Below are 7,673 nucleotides of genomic sequence, written 5' to 3'. Positions count from 1 at the left end.
GGCAGTATAGTGTTGATCTGGTGATGCTGGCAGTATAGTGTTGGGCAGGTCATACTCGCAGTATAGTGTTGGGCAGGTTATACTGGCAGTATAGTGTTGATCTGGTGATGCTGGCAGTATAGTGTTGGGCAGGTCATACTCGCAGTATAGTGTTGGGCAGGTTATACTGGCAGTATAGTGTTGATCTGGTGATTCTGGCAGTATAGTGTTGATCTGGTGATGCTGGTAGTATAGTGTTGATCTGGTGATGCTGGTAGTATAGTGTTGATCTGGTGATGCTGGCAGTATAGTGTTGATGTGGTGATGCTGGCAGTATAGTGTTGATCTGGTGATGCTGGCAGTATAGTGTGGGGCAGGTTATACTGGCAGTATAGTGTTGATCTAGTGATGCAGGCAGTATAGTGTTGATCTGGTGATGCTGGTAGTATAGTGTGGGGTAGGTTATACTGTCAGTATAGTGTTGATCTGGTGATGCTGGCAGTATAGTGTTGATCTGGTGATGCTGGCAGTATAGTGTTGATCTGGTGATGCTGGCAGTATAGTGTCCATCTGGTGATGATGGCAGTATAGTGTGGGGCAGGTTATACTGGCAGTATAGTGTTGATCTGGTGATGCTGGCAGTATAGTGTTGATCTGGTGATGCTGGCAGTATAGTGTGGGGCAGGTTATACTGGCAGTATAGTGTGGGGCAGGTTATACTGGCAGTATAGTGTTGATCTGATGATGCTGGCAGTATAGTGTTGATGTGGTGATGCTGGCAGTACAGTGTTGATCTGGTGATGCTGGGAATATAGTGTTGATCTGGTGATGCTGGCAGTATAGTGTTGATCTGGTGATGCTGGCAGTATAGTGTTGATCTGGTGATGCTGGCAGTATAGTGTTGATCTGATGATGCTGGCAGTATAGTGTCCATCTGGTGATGCTGGCAGTATAGTGTTGGGCAGGTTATACTGGCAGCATAGTGTTGATCTGATGATGCTGGCAGTATAGTGTTGATCTGGTGATGCTGGTAGTATAATGTTGATCTGATGATGCTGGCAGTATAGTGTTGATCTGGTGATGCTGGCAGTACAGTGTTGATCTGGTGATGCTGGCAATATAGTGTTGATCTGGTGATAATGCCAATATAGTGTTCATCTGGTGATGCTGGCAGTATCGTGTCCATCTGGTGATGCTGGCAGTATAGTGTTGATCTGGTGATACTGGCAATATAGTGTTCATCTGGTGATGCTGGCAGTATAGTGTTGATCTGGTGATACTGGCAGTATAGTGTTGGACAGGTGATACTGGCAGTATAGTGTTCATCTGGTGATACTGGCAGTATAGCGTTGATCTGGTGATGCTGGCATTATCGTGTTGGGCAGGTTATACTGGCAGTATAGTGTTGATCTGGTGATGCTGGCAGTATAGTGTTGATCTGGTGATGTTGGCAGTATAGTGTTGATCTGGAGATGCTGGCAGTACAGTGTTGATCTGGTGATACTGGCAGTATAGTGTTGGACAGGTGATACTGGCAGTATAGTGTTGATCTGGTGATGCTGGGAGTATAGTGCTGACCTGGTGATGCTGGCAGTATAGTGTTGGGCAGGTTATACTGGTAGTATAGTGCTGACCTGGTGATGCTGGCAGTATAGTGTTGATCTGGTGATGCTTGCAGTATAGTGTTCATCTGGTGATGCTGGCAGTATAGTGTTGATCTGGTGATGCTGGCAGTATAGTGTTCATCTGGTGATGCTGGCAGTATAGTGTTCATCTGGTGATGCTGGCAGTAAAATGTTGATCTGGTGATGCTGGCAGTATAGTGTTGATCTGGTGATGCTGGCAGTATAGTGTTGATCTGGTGATGCTGGCAGTATAGTGTTCACCTGGTGATGCTGGCATTATAGTGTTGATCTGGTGATGCTGATAGTATAATGTTGATCTGGTGATGCTGGTAGTATAATGTTGATCTGGTGATGCTGGCGGTACAGTGTTGACCTGGTGATGCTGGCAGTATAGTGTTCATCTGGTGATGCTTGTAGTACAATGTTGATCTGGTGATGCTGGCAGTATAGTGTTGACCTGGTGATGCTGGCAGTATAGTGTTGATCTGGTGATGCTGGCAGTATAATGTTGATCTGGTGATTCTGGTAGTATACTGTTGATCTGTTGATGCTGGCAGTATAGTGTTGATCTGGTGATGCTGGCAGTATAGTGTTGATCTGGTGATGCTGGCGGTATAGTGTTGATCTGGTGATGCTGGCGGTACAGTGTTGACCTGGTGATGCTGGCAGTATAGTGTTCATCTGGTGATGCTTGTAGTACAATGTTGATCTGGTGATGCTGGCAGTATAGTGTTGACCTGGTGATACTGACAGTATAGTGTTGATCTGGAGATACTGGCAGTATAGTGTTGATCTGGTGATGCCTGTAGTATAATGTTGATCTGGTGATGCTTTTAGTATAGTGTTGATCTGGTGATGCTGGCAGTATAGTGTCCATCTGGTGATGCTGGCAGTATAGTATTGATCTGGTGATGCTGGCAGTATAGTGTTGATCTGCTGATGCTCGCATTATAGTGTTCATCTGGTGATGCTGGCAGTATAATGTTGATCTGGTGATGCTGGCAGTATAGTGTTGATCTGGGGATACTGGCAGTATAGTGTTGATCTGGTGATGCTGGCAGTATAGTGTTCATCTGGTGATGCTGGCAGTATAGTGTTGATCTGGTGATGCTGGTAGTATAATGTTGATCTAGTGATGCTGGCAGTATAGTGTTGATCTGGTGATACTGACAGTATAGTGTTGATCTGGAGATACTGGCAGTATAGTGTTGATCTGGTGATGCCTGTAGTATAATGTTGATCTGGTGATGCTTTTAGTATAGTGTTGATCTGGTGATGCTGGCAGTATAGTGTCCATCTGGTGATGCTGGCAGTATAGTATTGATCTGGTGATGCTGGCAGTATAGTGTTGATCTGCTGATGCTCGCATTATAGTGTTCATCTGGTGATGCTGGCAGTATAATGTTGATCTGGTGATGCTGGCAGTATAGTGTTGATCTGGTGATGCTGGCAGTATAGTGTTCATCTGGTGATGCTGGTGATGATCTGTGATGCTGGTAGTATAATGTTGATCTGGTGATGCTGGCAGTATAGTGTTGATCTGGTGATGCTGGCAGTATAGTGTTGATCTGGAGATGCTGGCAGTATAGTGTTGATCTGGTGATGCTGGCAGTATAGTGTTGATCTGGTGATGCTGGCAGTATAGTGTTGATCTGGTGATGCTGGCAGTATAGTGTCCATCTGGTGATGCTGGCAGTATAGTATTGATCTGGTGATGCTGGCAGTATAGTGTTGATCTGCTGATGCTCGCATTATAGTGTTCATCTGGTGATGCTGGCAGTATAATGTTGATCTGGTGATGCTGGCAGTATAGTGTTGATCTGGTGATGCTGGCAGTATAGTGTTGATCTGGTGATGCTGGCAGTATAATGTTGATCTGGTGATGCTGGCAGTATAGTGTTCATCTGGTGATGCTGGCAGTATAGTGTCCATCAGGTGATGCTGGCTGTATAGTGTTGATCTGGTGATGCTGGCAGTATAGTGTTCATCTGGTGATGCTGGCAGTATAGTGTTCATCTGGTGATGCTGGTAGTATAATGTTGATCTGATGATGCTGGCAGTATAGTGTTGATCTGGTGATGCTGGCAGTATAATGTTGATCTGGTGATTCTGGTAGTATACTGTTGATCTGTTGATGCTGGCAGTATAGTGTTGATCTGGTGATGCTGGCAGTATAGTGTTGATCTGGTGATGCTGGCGGTACAGTGTTGACCTGGTGATGCTGGCAGTATAGTGTTCATCTGGTGATGCTTGTAGTACAATGTTGATCTGGTGATGCTGGCAGTATAGTGTTGACCTGGTGATGCTGGCAGTATAGTGTTGATCTGGGGATACTGGCAGTATAGTGTTGATCTGGTGATGCTGGCAGTATAGTGTTCATCTGGTGATGCTGATAGTATAATGTTGATCTGGTGATGCTGGTAGTATAATGTTGATCTGTTGATGCTGGTAGTATAGTGTTGATCTGGTGATGCTGGCAGTATAATGTTGATCTGGTGATTCTGGTAGTATACTGTTGATCTGTTGATGCTGGCAGTATAGTGTTGATCTGGTGATGCTGGCAGTATAGTGTTGATCTGGTGATGCTGGCGGTACAGTGTTGACCTGGTGATGCTGGCAGTATAGTGTTCATCTGGTGATGCTTGTAGTACAATGTTGATCTGGTGATGCTGGCAGTATAGTGTTGACCTGGTGATGCTGGCAGTATAGTGTTGATCTGGGGATACTGGCAGTATAGTGTTGATCTGGTGATGCTGGCAGTATAGTGTTCATCTGGTGATGCTGGCAGTATAGTGTTGATCTGGTGATGCTGGTAGTATAATGTTGATCTAGTGATGCTGGCAGTATAGTGTTGATCTGGTGATGCTGGCAGTATAGTGTTGATCTGGTGATACTGGCAGTATAGTGTTGATTGATCTGGAGATACTGTTGATCTGGTGATGCAGTATAGTGTTGATCTGGTGATGCTGGCAGTATAATGTTGATCTGGTGTATGTATTGATCTGTGAGTATAGTATGTGTTGATCTGGTGATGCTGGCAGTATAGTGTTCATCTGGTGATGCTGGCAGTATAGTGTTGATCTGGTGATGCTGGCAGTATAGTGTTGATCTGCTGATGCTCGCATTATAGTGTTGATCTGGTGATGCTGGCAGTATAGTGTTCATCTGGTGATGCTGGCAGTATAGTGTTCATCTGGTGATGCTGGCAGTATAGTGTTGATCTGGTGATGCTGGCAGTATAGTGTTCATCTGGTGATGCTGGCAGTATAGTGTTCATCTGGTGATGCTGGCAGTATAGTGTTCATCTGGGTGATGGCAGTATAGTGTTGATCTGGTGATGCTGGCAGTATAGTGTTGATCTGGTGATGCTGGCAGTATAGTGTTGATCTGGTGATGCTGGTAGTATAATGTTGATCTGTTGATGCTGGTAGTATAGTGTTGATGTGGTGATGCTGGCAGTATAATGTTGATCTGGTGATGCTGGCAGTACAGTGTTGATCTGGTGATGCTGGCGGTATAGTGTGGGGCAGGTTATACTGGCAGCATAGTGTTGACCTGGTGATGCTGGCAGTATAGTGTTGATCTGGTTATGCAGTGTTGATGTGGTGATGCTGGCAGTATAATGTTGATCTGGTGATACTGGCAGTCTAGTGTTGATCTGGTGATGCTGGCAGTATAGTGTTCATCTGGTGATGCTGGTAGTATAATGTTGATCTGGTGATGCTGGGAGTATAGTGTTGATCTGGTGATGCTGGCAGTACAGTGTTGATCTGGTGATGCTGGCAGTATAGTGTTGGGCAGGTTATACTGTCAGTATAGTGTTGGGCAGGTTATACTGTCAGTATAGTGTTGGGCAGATGATACCGGAAGTATAGTGTTGGGCAGGTTATACTGTCACTATAGTGTTGTGCAGGTTATACTGTCAGTATAGTGTTGGGCAGATGATACTGTCAGTATAGTGTTGGACAGGTTATACTGTTAGTATAGTGTTGATCTGGTGATGCTGGCAGTATAGTTTTGGTCAGGTTATGCAGGTTATACTGTCAATAGTGTTGACCTGGTGATGCCGGGAGTATAGTGTTGGGCAGGTTATACTGTCACTATAGTGTTGGGCAGGTGATACCGGGAGTATAGTGTTGGGCAGGTTATACTGTCACTATAGTGTTGGGCAGATGATACCGGGAGTATAGTGTTGGGCAGGTTATACTGTCACTATAGTGTTGGGCAGATGATACCAGGAGTATAGTGTTGGGCAGGTTATACTGTCAGTAAAGTGTTGGGCAGATGATACCGGGAGTATAGTGTTGGACAGGTTATACTGTCACTATAGTGTTGGGCAGATGATACCGGGAGTATAGTGTTGGGCAGGTTATACTGTCAGTATAGTGTTGGGCAGATGATACCGGGAGTATAGTGTTGGGCAGGTTATACTGTCACTATAGTGTTGGGCAGATGATACCAGGAGTATAGTGTTGGGCAGGTTATACTGTCAGTAAAGTGTTGGGCAGATGATACCGGGAGTATAGTGTTGGGCAGGTTATACTGTCACTATAGTGTTGGGCAGATGATACCGGGAGTATAGTGTTGGGCGGGTTATACTCTCAGTATAGTGTTGGGCAGATGATACCTGGAGTATAGTGTTGGACAGGTAATACTGTCAGTATAGTGTTGGGCAGATGATACCGGGAGTATAGTGTTGGACAGGTTATACTGTCACTATAGTGTTGGGCAGATGATACCGGGAGTATAGTGTTGGACAGGTTATACTGTCAATATAGTGTTGGGCAGATGATACCGGGAGTATAGTGTTGGGCAGGTTATACTGTCACTATAGTGTTGGGCAGATGATACCGGGAGTATATTATCCGTTTTTTCGTAGTTGGTCGGAATTATTTTCTTAGTATGTCTCCACCATAGGGTTTTTAGATTTAAGTTTACAAACAAACTCACTGCGCGTCTCTCTTTAAACTCAATTATCGGACGTGTTTAGCCTCTTTCTCGTCTATTTGAAGTATATGCAGTACACAATACCAGCTATACCTAGTTTCGGGAAACTTCATACGCTTATAAATGAAGGTTAGCGGTGGTATATTTTTTTGCTTTTACATAATAACAGAATAACCCTTGAGGAACAAGTGACTACGGGAAATACGAATTGCCTTCATTGTTTCGATTCTATAGGGGGCGTCAGTGCATGGTGTCACCAGTATTCAGAAGCTAGGTCATCAATAATAGCCTCGTCTCGCTGGTTGTCAAATTGTAGAGTGTCTGTTGATGCTGATTCAAGCCTGATTCCAGTACTTGTGAGGAACGTAGTCCTGGACTTAGAGGTGCAATTTCGACCGAAAGAAGGAACATCTGATGCAACATCAAGTACTGGCTCGAAATTAGACTACGGATTTTGCGTGTAAATGCATTTACCCGAGTATTGTCAAAAACAAAAATCTCCACTTCTGTTCCTCATGTTTCTCTATCCGATGTCTCTGCCACTGTTCAATGGTATGACACTCATAGCTCTAGGGTGGCCAATGTTCGTATGGCAGTTTTACACAGATAATCCAGAGAAGGTTGAGTTCTCTTCCAGCCTCGCCTTGTCAACAGGTGTATATACATTGTACCGGCTCCTGATATAGATCATTCAGTTTGAACATAATCAGCATCTACATTTTCATCATATCAGGCATGTGATTCCTCACCATCAGCAAAAATGAAAATGGACTGATCATTTTCTTGCCTCTTCTCACCAGTCTAGAAAAATGATTCATCAGTTTCAAGGAATAGGAGGTCGACAAAACATATCTGCTCTTCTTTGTTGGTGACTGAGCATCTGGACTGGGTGTATTTTCAGCAGCCGGTGATGTATTGCATGGTTCCTATCTGACCTGTGTGGCTCCAATACCGGCGTCAGTGGCCTTGTCAACTGTATCTGAAGCATTTCAATCTAGCGCAGTTAACTGAACATTTCTTCCTACGTGTTTCAATAAAGTCTCTTTGATATTTATATTGTACAGTCCTCCGCCGTCAGAGGTTTTTCTCCAAGTGGTGCTTCTTGGCATTAACAATTTTTTT

Source organism: Haliotis rubra, unplaced genomic scaffold (genome assembly GCF_003918875.1).
Source record: "Haliotis rubra isolate DU_JTF1 unplaced genomic scaffold, ASM391887v1 Scf388, whole genome shotgun sequence".
Taxonomy (NCBI): Eukaryota; Metazoa; Mollusca; class Gastropoda; order Lepetellida; family Haliotidae; genus Haliotis; species Haliotis rubra.
This window is presented reverse-complemented; position numbering follows the sequence as displayed.